The following is a 19,937-nucleotide window of genomic DNA, read 5'->3' as shown; positions in this document are numbered from 1 at the left end:
CTCGATCCTCCTCCAATGCACTTATTTTTGATGTTACTTTTAAAATGACCTATTTCAGTTGCTTCTGCAGATCACACCCAATTCCCAATAACTAATTTTAACTTTTTCATCTGGTTCCAAGAATAAGCCAGTGCCCAGGAGAGAGCTGATGTTGTTCTTGGAAAACTGCAGTCTCTCAAAATTCATCAGACCAATGGGCCTCTCTAGGTACAGTTAATAGGCTTAGATAGGAGACATGTGATGTGTGCAAGCTCAAAACTTCTCAATCAGACTCTCAATTCAGAGTTATTCTTTTTTAACTCCTATATGCCAAGGAGATGAAAATTTCCTATTCTGTAATTCTTTTCCAACTTTGCTTATGGTCAACATGATGTTAACAAGTCAATCATTTTGATGAAACAGATTAGTTAGTTGTCTCTAGCAAGGAAATAGTTGATTCAGTCCTACAGTCAAGTCCATTTTTTAAAGTCAATCTTAAAAAATTAAGTCAATTTGGTCAAGGGAACATTCTGCCAGTCAATTCAATCAAGGAATTACTTCAGTCAAATAGATAATTCCATCTATCAACAAGTCAGTTCCGTTTCACAAGTAATTAATTCAGTATAACCATTTATTAGTTCTGTCAATTAATCAGTTTATTCAGCCTATCAAACAACCAGATTTAACAGATTCTATTCACCTCATTGGATAAGCTGACGAGAATAGACAAAAATGCTTGGGGGTGGGGGGAAAGAGGGCACAGACTTCCTCAAAGATTCCCGCATCTAGAGTAAGAGGTTGCTCTCTTTCCTGGTATGTATTGAATGTGCCCAGCCAAAGCAAACTCATGAGAACTCTGAACTAAGGGAAATTTGTGGGAAAATAAAATTGCAAATAATAGCTTATTGTTAACATGATATACTCAAGACAGACTGTGGATACATTTTTTGATGTATCATTCTCACCTGGAAATGTTGGTTCAGAGTTTTCAGTTCCACTGTGAGAAAAGATTTATCAATTTTATCCTTAATAGACCATTCCAGAAATGACTATCAGCATCATCAGTAGCCTCAAAATGCATTTAGTAAGAAACTTACCACACAGGAGTATTGGAACAAAATTTACACAAGCTTTGGCCTGCTTACTGGTAGCTAATATTCTAAAGATGAGTCAAATATGTATTTATAGGAAATATATACAAGCATATCAAAACATTAAACTTAAGATGTGAACAAGCATTAAGATATATGCATCCAGGTCAAAGGTAAATGTAACCTAGGAGCAAAGATCAGTAGGAAAGTTTTTCTGTTCGACTAATGTGATATCAAGGGAGGCTTCACCTCTTCTCTCACTAATTCCAGAAGACTTCATAAAGTTGGAAACCCATCTTGACTTAATCAGATCCTCTTACACACTAACTTCACCTCCCTCCCATAATTTATACACTACATATCTACATGGTACAGACATTGGAACACTTCTAAATTCTCTAGAATAAACCTTTTTTCTTCCTCTAGCCCCACTCCTACCCCATTATATTATGATTTAAATTATAAGATAGCACACTAATAGCCTTCATTTCAGGGCACATACTGTCACCAAAAATATCTTCTTTAGTAGCTGCAAAGAAATCTCTGTATTTCTAAAGTGTTCTTTTCGAACACTTAAAAGAGAAAAATGACATATTCTTCAGAAGGACACAGAAATTAGAAATATGGAGGTTTCTTTGCACAAATATCTTTTCTTTTCCTATTCTAAACCAAAATAATAGAAAAGGGAAAACATAGTAGTTCAAGATGTGTTAAGCTCATACTATGCCAGACTCTAAGCTTCTTGAGACGAGGAACTATATATTTTCGTCTTAAGGTCCCCAGCACCAGAATGTTTGGACACAATATACATTTAACATATATTTGATAACTAAATGAATTAATGAAAAGCATATTGTAACCAGCAGATATGACTAAAACATGGCTCATTCTCTCAAAGAGCTCATAATATAATAAGAAGAATCAGTTGTATAGACAGTTTACTGAAATACAAAATAAGTGTTATAATGGAAGTACAGAATAAGGACTATGGAAGTAGAAGGAGAGCAGTTAATTTTGACTGGGGGAATCTGGGAAAGCCCCTGAAAGAGGCAGCACTTCAGCTGAGCATCAATTCAGATTTTTATACAAACATTTTGACACCAGGAACTTTTGACTTGGCTACATTAGCCCAGCCATTTTGATGTGGCCTAAAACAACAAACCATTACACTTTCACTTGTTTTATAAAGTACCAAGCAATGTGTAAAACTGTTGTCCATACTCCATTGCCAGCACTCACCCTAATGTCAGCCTCTACCCCTGAGAAGAGTGATGTTCAAGGATGGAGTGGGAATTTGGCACATTTTTTTCATGTACCAAGAACAATGTGTTGACCAGCCTTGATCATCTCATAAAGGGTCAACCATCATACTCAGTAAACTATCTTCTCACTCTCCAAGAATTTACTTTTCTCTTGATAGACAATTCAAATATCCTGATTTTTCCCTAAAAGTCAAAGATATTGGGAAGAGAAGGTATTTGAGCCCTATTATGATCTCTTTTTCTTAGATCCAGGCTGTACAGAAAATCTTCAGTTGAATCTCTAACAGTCTCAGGCATCTTAAGAATATGCATATATTTAATATCATAGTATTCCTTTAATTGAGAGTTTTAAAAAACATGATTGATACATCCTTAGCAGTTAACCTGGCCGGCTCCAACAGATATATATTTAAAAATGTTTTCTAAACATAAAGATAATATACTCATCAATTTTTTAGTAAAGAAATTAATAAATGAGAAAGTAAAAGACCCTGATAATTATCAACTGATAAGTTTAAAGCAATAATAACCATTCTTAGTTGGAACAGTTTCATCAAAACAATGAGGTGAAAATGTCCTGCTTTAGATTTTTGACAGTAGGAGGTATCTGATTTGAAAAGATGGAGGACCAGAATAAAAGGGAGTGATTTGTTAGTGATAACTAAGAACATTACCAGAAAAAAGGAAAGTGATGCCATCAAATGAGGCTCTACTAATGCCAACAGCTTACAAAGAGATGTATAGTGACTTTATAAAATGGAGAAGTAGGGACATTTCAACACTCCGTCGAAGTGAGAGATAAAGCAATGAAGATAAGATGAAATTAAATAATGACATAAAAATAGATTAAAAAGTTTTTAGGGTCTTCCCTGGTGGCTCAGTGGTTGAGAGTCCACCTGCCAATGCAGGGGACATGGGTTCGTGCCCCGGTCCGGGAGGATCCCACATGACGCGGAGTGGCTGGGCCTGTGAGCCATGGCCACTGAGCCTGCGCGTCCGGAGCCTGTGCTCCACAACGGGAGAGGCCACAATAGTGAGAGGCCTGCGTACCGCAAAAAAAAAAAAAAAAAAGTTTTTAGTTTGTACATGTTTGCATTTCCTGTAAACCTTACTCTACTATGACATATTTAAGGAAAAATAAAGATGAATATGTATGCTTTTATTTTACTAAAGAATAATGTGCTAAATGATCTCCACATCTAACTCTCCTGAACTAGAGAATGTCTAGCTAGTGGATCTATATGACAAATATATAAGTTCCAGCATTCCCCTGTCACCTTATTGGGAAATACCAGGAAAAACTAACCAGGGGCCAAGCCTATAAATCTGAATCTATGTAGCCGTTGTTCTTAACTTTTGGAGGATTTCAGACCCTTAGAGAATTTAATCAAAGCTAAAGACCCCAGAAAAATGCACATATGCATATACACATGAGTTTTTGCATACAATTTCTGGGGATTCATAGACCTGAGTTTAAAGTCCTCTGTCTTGGTTTATTTTGGCTCTGAGTATGGTGCTTCCTATCCTGGCTAAAGATATAACATTCTTACTTGAATGCTAGTTGGGTTGCCTTCCAGAGACATGCTCCTTGCTTTCTCTGTGCCTCAAGTACTATGTTGATGAAGTGTGGATAGTGACACAGCTCAGCTTCACTTGGGGTCCTTGGGAAATTGGCATATACCACAAGTGGTAACCCTGTCTTGGAGGCTAATGTGCCAGCTCATGTATAACAATAATATAGTAAAAATAACAGACCAAGAACTTCCCAAACCTTTTTTTACCCAGCACATTGACAGGCATGCAAAACCCGACTGGAGATGTAATTTTCTTCACCTTCCTTCTACATTAATTTTTCTTCCTGATTTCAATTAGCCAAACTTGAATGGAGACATTACAGACAGTTCAACCCCACCTCAGAGCTGTGCAGACAGCACTTGCTGCCAAGCTGTCTATCACCAAGACAACTAGGCCAATGTGCTTTGCTCTTTATAAATACCTCTTCAGGGCCAGTTGCAGAAGGAACCTCTTTGCAATGACTTCCCATCAGATCAAAATTCTTACTCTTAGCAATCCAAAATATTTTTTGAAAGTAACTGGGGTATAAATAATCATTAGTATTCATACTGATTAACAGGAAGCTTATTTTCAGAGATTGTCTCACATGAAGATTGATTCAAGGGATCTAGAAAATCTCTCTCTTCCCCTGTAGGTCTGAAGTTCTTCTATTTGTTAGTCATTATTATTTTTTTCTTTGCATTAATCATAACTTTCTTCCAACATCTTCTTCTAAGCCACAGATTCCCCTGAAGTGGTCATCAATAATATAGCAATCTTCTGTCTCTAGTCTCTTGTCTTTAAAACATTTTGAATAAGAAGAGATGATAAAAGGTGGGATGACTGACATTGTTACCTCAAATGAAAAATTGAGGAGATAGGTAAACTTCTGGACACAGCAGCATTAGCAAAGTGATACTTTTGATAAGTTCAGTACACATAAATGAGTCAAAAGCAAAAAACTCAAAGAAAGTTTTTTAAATCTCAGCAAAAAGTAATGTTGATTTTTTGGTCCTTGGGGACCTAGCAGAGGTGCCAAATCATTGTACTCCTCCCATCCAGACTTCATTACCACTTATCCACCCTCAGGAACCTTCTGAGCAGCCCCTGTTTGTTGGTCTCCTTGGCGGCAGGTGTCTGCTAATCAAAGGCTTAAGAAGGTGTGGGATTTAGGAGTCAGCACTGACTGGAAGGAAAACTTTCCATTCAGCCTTGGGCAACAATATTGGAGCTTTTTTTGAATGCTGTAATCAACTCTGTGCCAAATGGGGCCCAATCTCCCCCTACACAGCCCCAGGAATCCAAAGAAAGAAGTGTTTTCAATTCTCTTCAGAATGTCTGATCTCTCACACTGCAGACCAAATAAAAACAGTCTGGGCTAATTGTGCCTCCCCTACCCCATCTACTGTGTAATCCACCTGGGAGAAACTCAGGAAAGTTGGACTCAGGCCAGCACGGGCCTTCTGTAGAGGCAGAAAAATTCCCTCACCTTCCTTCCATGGACTGTTCTGGACATCAAAAGGAGAGCCTCTACCCCAGATATCCCACAGAGAGAGAGGCAGCTGTGAGGGTTAGGGCAGGACCTGAGATGATGTAGCTGAGGTGTTAATAAGTTCTAACACTTGAGTTGGTATTTTCTGTATGCATACTATTTCACTAGTTACATTTTTTATTGTTAGGTAGACTATGAGGAAAAGTGAAAAGAGTTGCTTGGGAGTTGAAATGGCTAGGGATTGAATCTCACTCAGAACTAATGCTTACTAACTATAACCTCAGACAACTTATTTTACAGACCAAGGCTCTCATCCCAGTTCTCCCACTGAACAGCTCTGTGACCTTGGCCAAATCCCCAAGTGCAACCTTGTTCTCCTCATCAAAAAAATGAGAAGATCTCTAAGGACCTCTTCAAGTCTAGTAGTTTAAGTCACTTCTGGGATCCTGAATTAAGAAAATATCCAAGTGGGATTAGACTTGAAAGTTATTGTCCACCCCATCTCCAACCACCACCAAACTCAAATGGTTTTGGCCATAGCTCCCCAAGCCATTTTCTTGGGAGGGCCTTCTAGGCCTAGGAACAGGAAGTAGGAGTAGGCAATGCAAGAACAGGTCCACAACAAAAGTCCAGCTGGTCATGCTCAAAGTAAAAGCAGCTCGAAATTGCAGGTTTCCAGGTCAGAAATAGCAGTTTATGAGCTAATAATAAGGTAATATCAACTTTTCCCTAAGAATTTTACCGAGCAAAGCTTGTCAGGTAGCAGAGGGGTACCCTGGAGAACATGGTTCAAAACTGCCATAGCCAAGGCTTAGACTGGGACTACAGCTAATGTATCCTGAAGATACTAAGGGAAAAGTAGGTGGTCCAGTCCAGGGGAATCAGGGAACATGAGGATGGGAAAGTTCTTGGACACAGAACTATAGAAGGAAACACCTCTAAGAACCCAACAGAAGGACACAAGGACAGAAAGCCTTTTCATGCTGTGAGGGTTATCAATTGTGCACGAGAGGAGATGATGTCAAAGGCCTGGATAAGCCACAGACAAATAATGGAATGAGGATTCTTAGAAACTAAAACTTAAAGAACTAAATGAACAAAAGTTTAAAAGGCAATCATGAAATTTCAGATACTGTCGTAACTTCTTAAGGAAAACAGTTGGGAGAGTGGAATGGGATGGTGATGTTGAAAAGAACCCCATGAAATTCTTTTTTTGTTTGTTTGTTTGTTCTTAACATATAATCATTACCACTTAAAGCTGTTGGGGGTAGGAATATGTGGGAGACTATAGTGAAATTCTAAGCAATATGATGCTTACAGTAGAAATACAGGCTATTTCCATACTCAAAATATTTTAGTCTGAACTTATTAAAATAAAACTAAATGAATAAACCTAAAATAAAACTAAATTAAGAACAAGGCTAAACTGAAACTTATGTTTTTGTGTTCATGACACTAAATCAACAAATTTTAGTGACTTCTCCCTTTTTAACTAGTTGGTTGGTATTGTATAGATGTGGCCAGCATCTAATATGCTTTCAATTGTGTCCTCAACCCTCAAGACCCTGGGGGTCTGAAATCTCAGCCAACTTTGCAATTTAATCCAAAACCCAAAGCAGTTCAGATTCCAAGTAACCTGTTACCCTCTGCTATCAAAACATCACTCATGGTTTGAAAAATACCATTTTTAATAACCCCTTTTCAGTTTCCTGGCAGGCCCCCAGCTTCACTTCAAAGTTGATTTTCCCCAGTGAAAGTACAGCTAGAAGAATCTAGAAGTGCAATGAGCCATGTTCCCATTACACCAGGCTGTGAGGGCCCAGCTCTAGGGCAAAGAAGAAGGCTGGAGTGGGAAGGTGGGCAGAGGGAGGGCCAGGATGTGGATCATAGGCAAATGGCCTAAATTCAGGCCTTCCCAGAGACAAAACAATGTATCACCCTCAAGAGTGAACAACTGGAGAAATTGAATCCAAATTAAATTTTGGATTATATTATGCCTTATTTTTTAATAAATTTGATTAAAAGATATCACTATAATTTGAGCTGCCTCTTGAGTGCCATGTTTTTTTGTTTCAGTGACCCACTCTTCAGATGTCACACAAACAGATACCAAAAAAATAATCTATGAAGAGAGGCACTAGGGGCAGGAGTGGGGGCAAGGAAACAGAACTTCATCTTTGGAGACGTAGGGTCTCTTAAGACAAGTGCAGACTGAACTCTCCTTAAACTCCAAGACAGTAGCCTTGATGTCCTAAATTTACTCTTGTATTTCTTGCCCAGGACTAGTTAAGTTGGGGTTGCCAATAAAATGACCATTTTGCTCAAAATGTTGCATTTAAAATCCAAGTCTTCTTAAAACAGCAGAGTAGGATTTTGGCCAGAAAGTGCTTTCTAGTACAAACACTAGTGTACTTTTACAAGGCAGGTAAAGCCCAAAATTATGTTGCTAAATAATTTTATATTTCCTCCAGCTACCTAGAACCAACTGCAGCCCAACATTCCCCAATTGGGATTTTGCCAAGAATTCAGATAATGTCATTTATGGACCATGCCAACAGCTGAGGTCATGTTTTCTGTCTAAAGGGAAAAAAAGAAAGAAAAATAAATAGGGAACGATTCATGGAAAGTACATATTAGAACAGGGATCCCCAACCTTTTTGGCACCAGGGACCGGTTTTGTGGAAGACAATTTTTCCACGGATGAGGTGGGTGGGGGATGGTTCAGGTGGTAATGCAAGCAATGGGCAGTGATGGGGAATGGCAGATGAAGCTTTGCTCGCTTGCCTGCCGCTTACATCCTGATGTGCGGCCTGGTTCCTAACAGGTCATGGACCAATACTGGTCCACAGTCCAGGGGTTGGGCACCCCTGTATTACAAGATAGGGACAGAAGGGAGAGGAAAGAGATAAGAGGTAAAAATCTTTTTATAGCAACAATCCCAAACAGACACACATACCTGGAGGGCCTGGAGGTTTTGAGTTTGTATTATTTGTGGGTAAAAGTGGAGCAAAAGGAGAATGAGTGACTGTAGGGAATTTTAGAAAACCAACAATTTGATCTCAAAGAAATAACCTTCCTCCCCACAAAATGTAAAGAATACGAAAAGGGAAAAGCCCAGTGTCTTGCATCATGGCTGGTACAAGTGTTCTCTGTCATGTGCATGCCAGGAATGTGAATTGCTTGCTACTTGATTTGGGGTTCTGTAACTATCAGTCTTTTTTTTTTCCAGAATAAACTCACATTCCAAGGGCTAGAAAGTATCCTAAACATTAGAATTAGAAAGGAACTCGGATCTCATCTTATCTAATTTTCCCCATTCTAGGGATAAGGAAACTAAGGAAAATGAAGAAGAAACTTGGCCAAATGTCATACAGTAAATTAGTAGCAGAATCAAAACTAGAACACAGATCTAGTGGGGCAGTTCCTAAATGTCAATTCATAATGAATATTTCACTGGTTCAAGGGAAGAATGAGAAAAACAAGGATTATGTAGTGATTGTTTTATAAAGTTAATTTTTAAAAACTATTTCTAATTTTGAGATTATGTTTATTCTACTTTTTATGTTAAAATATCCCTTCTTCTATGAAATGATAACCAAAGAGAGTAGTTATTTTTATAATGTCCTTAATTAGCAAAACAATAAATTGGCAGCCCTATGTGAAGGTGCAAGATTTTGGGGAAAATATTTGGTATGCAAAAACTGTAAGTCTTCTACCACTAGTCCAATCCCCTGGTGTCAGGCAGGATATCACCACTCAATCCAAGGTATCTTCTGCCCCTAAGAAGTTCTATACCCACTTAATATGCCACTGAAATGTCATATAGTGAACAAAGTGTCAGAAAGAGACTGGTTTGGCTGGGATGTGAGGTGGAAGACAAACTAGAAAAGGAAAGAAGCACATGGTTGAACATGGAGAAACAAATTGGTTTACGATTAATGTCTCATCCTGTCTTTTGTTATGGTACCTTCAAGTTAGCATAATACCTTGATTTAATAGGCAATAGCTCTTCCACTATATATATTTTTATTTGTGGCTTAATTCAAATTTTCATCATGAGGAAAAATGGCACAGATACTCAATTTCTGTTAAGTAGGCACATTGTATAGAAGAAGCTAAAAGAAGTTAACTGACTTGCCCAAGACAACTTGGTTCATATGGTATTGAGCCAGGAATAAATCCTAGAACTTCATTCTAGATCTAATAATCCTTCTTCGAGCCCACATTTCTATCCTGTGTGCATCTTAACTGAGTTTCTGGATATGACCCATCAACTGGCCAATGACATTGTGGTATGCACCATCTGTCCCCAAAGTGCCCAGCGTCACCATTCTAGGTGCCAGGTGCAAGAAGCATCAGGCTCCAGGACCCAGATGAATTACAAAGTTACAGGGAATATAAAGGCCTCTGGCCCTTGGCTACCTGCTGATGTGATCTGTGGGAGATAGGTGCCCCAACAATCCTATCAATGTAGCCATATCTTGCTACCACTTCTGGCCATATAAAGGCCAGAGGAGTGAACCAGTGTATCAAAATGCACACCCAAGCAGCAGCAGCAGCAGCAGCAGCATCACCATCATCATTATCATTACCAAATTTTCAATGATCTTCCTTGAGATGACTTGACTTATGGATTAACTAGGTTAAGTGTTTCATCCTAGCCATCACCTTCCACCATTCAATCAAGACCTACCCTGATAATCCAAACAGATTTTAACATCAGCCTAAACCAAACAATTTTAAATGTAGAGCAAAAATACTCTATAATGGGGGCTTCCCTGGTGGCACAGTTGTTGAGAGTCTGCCTGCCGATGCAGGGGACACGGGTTCGTGCCCCAGTCCAGGAAGATCCCACATGCCACGGAGCGGCTAGGTCCGTGAGCCATGGCCACTGAGCCTGCGTGTCCAGAGCCTGTGCTCCACAACAGGAGAGGCCACAACAGTGAGAGGCCAGCATACTGCAAAAAAAAAAAGTATATATATATATATATATATATATATATATATATACTCTATAATGTACCCCAAAGCCAAACCCAAATGCTTTTGAGATTCCTGCTATCTGGAACAGTCACTGTTTGGGATGCTGCTATTTGCAATTCTGGATTGTTGGGACAATCCCCATCTCTGCATCCCTTTATGTAAGTGGGCAAGAATCAAATGTTTTTAAAAGCAGATGGCAAAAACTGCCTTCTGGCTGCTTGTTAGGTTGGTGGCTAGCAACTTCCAGGGCCCTGACTCAGCACAGTGCTCGGAGGAACTACGTAGCAGTCACTGAGCTGTGGCCTGGCCAGAATCTGCCTTCATTCACAATAAATAACCTTTGAGAAGGAAACCAATATCTCTATCTGGGCAGGCACACCCCAGTACAGATCTCATACCTAGCCCATTGATAAATGTCATCTCTCAAACCCTGGTAAAACAAAACAGGGCTCAGGGGCTTTGGGTAAAAGTCAGCTTCCCAGATTCACATGGGAAAAGTTAATATGGTGGTAATGAGCCACTTAAATGCCTGTCTGCCTATGTTACAATAACATGCCCTTTTCATTCCTTCAACAGCTCTCAAAGGGCACTGTGGACAGCCACATTTTGTGGGTATTTCTCATGGCCCACAAACCTACCCACAGAAAGCAAATTTCTTTTTGTGTCTCCCAAACTTTGTTTTTTATAGTTATTGGGGCTTTCCTTTTCCTTTAAGTGTTTTTCTTTTTGTTTTGTTTTTCTTTCTTTTGCACTTTTTATCCTTGAGATTTCTTTTTATCCTTTCTAGTGTTTGGGGTTTTTTTTCTTTGTTGTTTTGTTGCTGTTACTACTGCTGATTTTATTCCCTTTCCTTTCCTTCTTTTTCCCATTGCTTTTTCTTTTTTGTTGTGTTTTGGAGAAATTTCCTTTTCTGTTTGGAGAGATTTTAGTTTTTTGCATTTGGTGATTTTTCTTGTTTCTTTTCTGCTTTGTTGTTTTATGTTTTATGGGGGTTTTCTGTGTTTGGTTTATTTGTTTCTTTCTTTGTTTTTATTTTTTTTCTTTTCCAGGTTTTCTCTTTTTATCTTCTTTTTCTTTTTTGTTAGCTTGTTTTTCTCTTTTTCATATTTTTCTTTTCTATGCTTTTTTTTCTTTCTTTGGGTTTTGGGTTTTATTGTGTTTTAATTTTTGTTTTGGTGTTTTTTTGAGGGTTTTTTTGGACTTTTTAGAATTTAGGGTCTTTCTTTTTTTTTTTAAGTTTTCCCTTTTTTCTATGTTGTTTCTTTTTTTAAGTTTATTGAAGTACAGCTGATTTACAATGTTATGTTAATTTCTTCTGTACAGCAAAGTGACTCAGTTATACATATATATATTCTTTTTCACATTCTTTTCCTATATTGTTTCTTTTTTAAAATCTTATTTTATTTCTTATCTTTCACTTTTTGCCTCTTATCTTCTTTTAACATTTTAGTAATATTTTAAATGTGGTATCATTTTAGACTTACAGAAAACTTACAAAGATAGTACAAAGCGTTCCCATTTACTCAAGACCCAGTTTTCCCTATTTTAACATATTTCATTTATACGGTACATTTGTTACAATTAATGAACTAATTCTAATATATTATTATTAACTAAAGTCCACACTTTATTCAGATTTCCTTAGTTTATACCTAATGTCTTTTTTCTGTTCCAGTATCCCACCCAAGATACCATATTACATCTACTTGTCATGTCTTCTTGGGCTCCTCTTGGCTCTGATAGTTTCCCAGACTTGTTTTTTGATGATCTTGATGGTTTTGAGGTATTGGTCAGGTATTTCATAGAATGCTCCTCAGTTGAGATTTTTCCAATGGTTTTCTCATGATTAGACTGGAGTAATGTGTTTTGGAGAGGAAGACCACAGAGGTGAAATGCTTTTCTCATCACATCACATCACATCACATCATATAGTGTTATTTAGGGGAAAATGGAAAGATGGGGAAATGGAAAAAAGTTCCTGTGTTACCTTCCAGAGATAATCTATATATTTACACACACACACACACACACACACACACACACACACACACACACGTTATAAAAACCTCTGTGAAGGCATCTCTCAGGTTTACTTCACAGCAACACATGATTCCCATGGCAAGGTCTAAACCATGTGTCCAAAACAATCTCCAAAGATTCAGAAAGGCAACAGTCTACCTCAATATATACCCAGGACCCAAACTACCACAATAGGGGTAGAATGGGGATAAATCCTGGGAAAACAATGTGTAATTCTCTTAGGAAAATGGGACTATTAGTACCTATGTCACAGGATTGTTGTTACGTCCTAAAAAACTTTAGTATGCATAAAGTGTTAAAACACTGCCTGGCATAAGTGCTATATAAGTGTTAGCTGTTATCATCATCATTTTTATTGTTGTTGTTTGATGTTGTTACTGATTAAGGACAGCTTGGGTCTTCTTGAAGCTATTCCTTATTTTCTCTGGGTTTTCCTCACAGGTATCTCCAAAGCTGGGAACCTCTATCTGTTACTATTCTTCCTCTGGGATACCTCCCCCACCAGGATCTAAAGTGTGGAGCCAATTGGTAACCAAAGTTGTACCTCAAAAGGTCTCCTGGACACAAGGAGCTTAGCCTCATTGCTTGACATTCCTCTCACAGCATCAATGAGATAAACTGTTTTATATGCTATTACTCACTACTGTTCTTGCAAAGACCATGGAAATGCATGGACAGATAAGCAGCTCACCACACTTTCTGGGGAATTACTCAACCTAGAACATGTTGTTTCCATCTCTTTTGTGTGATTCAGTTCTTCCTCAGCCCTACACTTCTCACTGAATCTGGGGAGTTACATGTTACTGGCTAGCCACAGACATTGCACTGCCTTACTCCACTGTCTAGGTCTTTAGGCAGCTGGTGCTACTGGGACAGGCTGGACTACACAGTCACAGGTCAACATCTTCTGAAGCCTGAGTCTGCCATCTCATTACCTTAGAAGCCCTTCAAGGAGTTGAAGCCAAGGTAATAGATACCCAGCACATCTTCTCTCACTTACCTCTTTGTCTGGAAAGGTAGGTAAATGAAAACTGAGACACTAGCTTTCTCCCACCGGTCTCATCACTGGCATTTGCCTACTTCCTGGTGTCTCCCAAACATAAATTGAATGTTTGGCTCCTGATGTAAGTCTTTATACCATTATGGAGGGACTTTAACATCCATGAAGATAAACCATACAGCACCACTTGGCTCAACTCCAGAGACTTTCCCTGCACTTCAGTTGTCCACACCCTTGGCCACATCCAGGGTCTTTTCATCACTCATTACTGCTCCACTTCTAATATCTTAAATTTGTATATGCAACTATCTGGCTACTGCTTTTTTTTCCCATTTAAGGGCTTTTACTTCCTCATTCTTACAATTCCTATTCTTCGGTCTCCTGTTTTCTCCCAATTTATCAGTCTCCTGCAGACTAATTTTCTTTCCTGACTGGCCTGGGCCCTACAATCCATGACTTCAACCACTATCTTTTCCATATTCTTAACTCATCACATTTTGACCTGATACCACCGAAAAAATTCATGGTCTCCTGCTTCAGGAAAGTTCTCAGTGTTATACAACAATTTTTCTAAGAATTCCTGGCCAGCTTTATCTCCCATTCCTTCCTATTCCCTTAGAAATATCTTTCCATCAATCACTACTCTTACTTCTGAATCTTCACCCCTTCCCTCTCTGATGTTTCTTTCTCCTCTGCACAACAGTATGTTCAGACCTCTCATGGTTTAAGAAACAGTTCCTCAACCCTGCTTCTCTCTGTTTGCTGCCCTCTCTTTCCTTCTCTTTCTAACCAAGCTTCTTGAAAGAACAGTCTACATTCACTGCCTTCACTTCCTCTTCCCATACTCACCCCTTGACACACTGTATGTAATCTAGTTCTGTTTCTAGGGTAGGTCACCTCCTACCCTTGTTTTTACCTCTGTCATTAAACATATCACACTATTATAACCACCACTAAATCTAAGCACCTCAAAAAGTAGGAGCTTGTCTATTTTATCTATGTGGTCCCAGAACCTAGCACAGTGCTTGATTGATAGGAGGTGCTCAATAAACGAATTATGTCACAAACACTTACTGAACACCTACTAGGAGCCAAGCACTGTAGCGGCTCTGCTAGAATGCACAACACTTAGACCCCTGTAATCCATCATCAAAACTACATTCAAACAGACTTATTCTCACAGAAATGTTCTCCCCTTCATGAATGTCAAGTCAGTACATTTAATTAAGCCACACAACCCTTGCCTTGCTCTGTGCCTTACTCATAGAAATTATTTATCATTTGTTGAATGAATGCCTGATAGGGCTCATCAGACTCAAAGAGCTATAAATGGGCACACAGGGGTCTGTTCTGGGATCTGGTTCCTTACAGAAGGCTTTTGGGGTTTTTAAAAGCTATTTCTAAACAGTTCGTTCCATAGAAACATATTTATTTGCAACTCTATCTCAATATTGCTGATAGTTTTGGTAAGCCACTAGCCTGTTTACAACCCCTCCCTCTCAGTTATCTTAACTTCTCTCCAGGCTTCTTCCCCTCCACCTATAAACAGTACAAAAGTCTATCCTAGCCTCAAATAAAGAAATACCTAAATTAGAAGCCCTATGTTGACCCCCAATACCCTTCCTTTCCCCACTGATCTTTTGAAAAAGTAGTCTACACTTGCTGGATCAAATTTCCTTCTTCCCATTGGCTCCCACATCAAGTGGCCAAAAAGTATAGGATATGGGTTAGGTTGGTTAGGGAAAAGGTTCATGGACAAATAAGGACATAGGACACAGGGGAAACTCTGAGATTAAAGTACAGGAGATGTAAATGCATTGGGGGAGTATGAGGTTTTGCTATTTTGTTTTTAGTCTGTTTTTATAAGTTTCTCTTTTAAGCAGGTAACATGCCTATGATACACAGTTCAAAAGGTATAAAGGGTACAGTGTGAAAAGTAAGGGTTCTTCCCACTCCCTCCTAGTTCCCCTCTCTGGAGGCAAGCACTGTTGAACAGTTTCTTATGTATTATTCCAGAGATAGTTTATACATTTACAGATATTTACATAGACAGAGTCTCTATATATAACGGTAGAAAATAATAAGTGCCATGAGAAGGGTGATCTGACAAGCACAGGAGGAGATGTTGAAGAACTAGCGAATATCATCTTCACTCCAATATACTCTTCCTCTCACCTCCATTAATAGCCTTTTCATCCTCCCAAGTTGCTGAAGCTCAAAGTTTCCGAGCATCTCCCATGGGTACAATGGTTTGAAATTTACAGAACACTGCCACAGCCCTTAATTCATCTAACTTTGGTACAACTCTGTGAACTAAGCAGAGTCCCAACAGTTAGCTGCACATTAAAGTTAAGCTGATTAATAATCCCTCCACCCTTGCTACTGCTACATCCAAATTTATTTCCAAAATGTAAATTACATACATCCACTCCTCACTACCTCCACTATCCTACCCTCCTTCAGACCCCCATTACATCTCATCTGTAAAATTGGAATAATTGCCTATTTTTAGTTGTTAAGTACACTCAGTAAAATTAAATAAGAGCTAAAACACCACAACAAATTTTTGTTCTCAACAAGCATTTCTTCCTTTCTCCTTCTTGCCCCAACATCTCCCCAACCTTTAACCCAGTCTCCACATTACATACCTGCTTCATCAAAATGATGTAGAATTCTTGAATTTCTTTTCCGTGTACATCCCCTATTGATCCCAAGATCAGGGCATCAGAATATGACAACTTACCTGGACTCTGAGGAAAAGCAGTAGAAAATTCTAGGTGCAGCCATACCAAAGGAAAATTGCTCTCAATGCCTCCCAAAGGCATTGCTTTTAAAGTCTAGGGTAGCACCATTAACATTTAGAAGCTAAGAAGGTCAAGATGTGCCCTGAATTTTCCACCTAGGAAAATCCTACATATACTTCACTACTCAATTCAAATGTCACCTTCTTCTTGAAGCCTTACAAAATCCTGCCAACATCACCTCTTCACACAAATCAGAATGAATCTTTCCTTTCTCTGTATTACCAAATGTCGGGAGAGGGAAGGAGGAAGAGAGAGGGAAAAGAGAGACAGGGAGTGAGAGAGGGAGAGAAAGAGAAGGAGAGGAGAGGGAAAGGGGAAGGGAGAGGAGGAGGGGAGAAGAATGAGAAGAGAGAAAAATGGGGAGGGGAGATAAGAGGAAGGGGAGGGGCAAGGGCAAGAGAGAAGAAACAGAGTCCAACTTCTGTCTTTCCCTGGTCTGGTCCAGCACAGTAGTTCCCAGGTCCTTGTTCTGACAAAACCCACTGACCCATCTACTAAAATATACCCAACTGAATAAAGTTATAATGATGGTTACCAGACAGCAGAGGGGATCCCATCTACCCCTAGCTCCTGGTTAGAAATTAAAGACACATACAATAAAATATGCTTTACTCTTAAATAAATATATTTATTTTCTGGTTGATTTAGCTTTTATATATAACTTTAGTATAATTTAATTTTATCATATAGTTCATAATCTGCTTTATATCAATTAAATCATTAACATTTTCCCATTCCATTAACTTTTCTAAAAAAAATTTTTTAACAGTTTCGAGTCTCCTATCTTGTTTCCATCCATAATACATCATTTCCCCTATTCTTGGGCATTTCTATTCTCATTTTTACAAATAACGTTTTACTGAAGGTACATAAATCTTTATCTGAATCTCTATTTCCTCAAGAAACATTCTTAAAAACTGAATTTCTAAGTAATAAGATATTGAGATTTTTAGAGCTATTGTTTCATATCCTCAAGCTATTTCCCAAAACAACATATCAATTTAATCCACTGGCAATGTACAAGAATGACCACTGCACTCTAATTAGCACAGAATATTATCTTTTCTATTTTTTCTAATTTGATAGGCAACAAAAAATGACATGTCATCATTTCTTTAATTTGATTTCCTTGATTACAAGTAAAATAGAAGAGTTTTTTTTCAGTAATGTTTATATACATGGTTTGTTTTCCTTGTTTTGTGAATTACATATATATTTCTTTTGTTCATTTTTAAAACCAGGATCTTCCTTTTAAAATCAATTTACATGTATTTTGACATATTTAGCATGTTATATTATAATCATAACTGTATGCAGTCGATTTTCATTATTCACATTAGTTATGTTTTATAAAGTTACTGCAAACACTGAATTGGCAAATCCTGAATGACTGTTCCTGGGGAAACACAGAGTTAGTTTTCTGCAAGCCTCCATAACAATATTTTTCTCAACAAGTCAATACATGCCTTGCTTATGTGTGTTTCTGCTTAAAGATACTTTATTTAATGTATATATTGTTGATTCATTAACACTGAACTCATAGCCAATAGCACTATAACTCCTGCCTGAACTAAGCTTATTTAACAATATATTTTCTCCATAAGGCACATCACAGCCTTCTTGCACTCAGGAACACTAGACAGCAATTCAGCACTATGCCTTGGGGACATTTTAAACAGCAAAATCACAATAAATAACCATTTCCTTTGTGATATCATATATTATTTTAAGCCTATTCAAAGAGGAAATAACTTATTCAGCTACATTTTCTTCTATTTTTCAGTCTTTAATATTTTGCATAAAATTCTTTAATACACCTGAAATTTAGTTTGGTGGATAGTGTATCTTTTGGGGATATAACAAGTCACCAATCATCAATCAATGAACCTCACCTTTTGAAGCCTCTATTATTCTGGCTCCCAATGAAGTGCCTTTCTAAATACAGGTCAGCCAGTTCCAGAGTATCTAAGAAGCTTCAAAAAATGGAAAAGCAAGGTTAAAAATAATTTCACCTTTCCCACTAAACCCAAGTGTTAGATATCAAGAAATGAAATGGGGCTGGTGGTATTCTACTACTATTCAATTCAATGGCTGCAATCTGCAGTGAAGCAGGACCAGCAAGGGGATAGAGGCCAAGTCACTGCCAGGAATTAAAATGGGTCAAATGCAGTTTCCTCTGTGTTATAGGACAGTATTCCTCAGAGTATTGTAAAGGACAACCTGCATCTGAGTCACCTGAAGTGTTTGTTAAAACAGATTCCTGGGCCCCACTGCAGACCTATTGACTCACAATATGGTGACTGGGTGCCCAGGATCTGCATTTTAAACAAGCTTCCCAAGTAAATCTTATGCATACTAAGGTTTGAGACTCACTGACACAGACAAACACTATTTCATAATTAGAGGGTCAATAATATGGCTTATCAGTAGTACCTGTTAAAGACTTAGGAGGTTTACTCAATAGTATACATGATATGAGTCAGTGGTAAGTCATGGAGACCAAAAATGAGCTAACGTGACCTTAGGCCACACAAATAAAAGTACAGTGTCTAGAATGAAGGAAGTGATGGTCTTGCTCTTACTCCACACCATACCAGGAGTACTGAGTTTAGCATTAAAACACCACACCTCAAGACTAATAAAACCAAAATATGATATGTCCTCAAAAGAACAACTTGGCTGATGAAGAGACTAGAATTCAAGACAAGTGCAGAATTATCAAAGATAATTCTGACATCTAGGGTTGTCAAGCCTAGAGAATTGAATAATCTGGATAACATGACTGTCAACCACAAATAGCTGAAGAGCTGTCATATGGAAGAGATCCCTCTGCCTAGGCAATGCCATCCATGTTTGTGCATTTATATACCTTCCCCTTGGCTGTGGACTCTCAAATCTGCATCTCCAGACTAGGTCATTTTCCTGAGCTTCAGCCTTCCTAAATCTCTCCACCTGGATTTTCCACAAGTATCTCAAACTCTACATGGCTAAAATCAAACTATTATTCCCCTTTTCACAGATAATGATTCTGAAGCTCAAGGAAGTTAAACAATTTCACATGGGTTCAGGTAAATAAATTAAACCCAATCTATCTGACTCTAAAGCTTATGTTCTTTTTATTTTTATCATGCTGGCTTCTATAATATTAGGGGAAAATAACAAACCAGAAGATTACATACCTATCTTGTAGCTCTGAAACAGAGTAGCAAGCTTCACAGGGGAGTTGTTCCTTCCTGAAAAACAAATCTGCTCTAAGAATCTCTAATCCTAAATTCACTAGATTATATTTTTAAAAGTAAATCCCTGGCAATATCAGGGGCAAAATTATTAAGTGGAAGAAGTTGAGTCCCTTCCCCTCTCTGGGTCACAACTTCTTGGTCTTCAAAATAGATAGGATTGTCTGGACTTTGAAGATCTTTACATCCTCTTAGAGCTGTACCATTTGGAGAGTCTATGGAAAACAGCATTCCGTATAAGGTACAGACATTATGAATAAACAGTCATGCCATTTAGCCTGTGTAATACCTTAGCTGCCTTCCAACACCATCCTCCAGGACCTGCTGGACTAGAGACTGATCATATATCTTCATGATATTCTCATCTACTCCAGGCACCCAGCCCAGCATGACGCACTTGTTCACACAGTCCTGACTTGACTCTGGCAATACCAGCTCTTTACTCAACTGGAGAAGAGATCAGTTAAAAATTAGAAATTCTGTCACACTTTTCCCT

The sequence above is a fragment of the Lipotes vexillifer genome, unplaced genomic scaffold (assembly GCF_000442215.2).
Source record: "Lipotes vexillifer unplaced genomic scaffold, Lipotes_vexillifer_v1.1 scaffold945, whole genome shotgun sequence".
Classification (NCBI taxonomy): Eukaryota; Metazoa; Chordata; class Mammalia; order Artiodactyla; family Lipotidae; genus Lipotes; species Lipotes vexillifer.
This window is presented reverse-complemented; position numbering follows the sequence as displayed.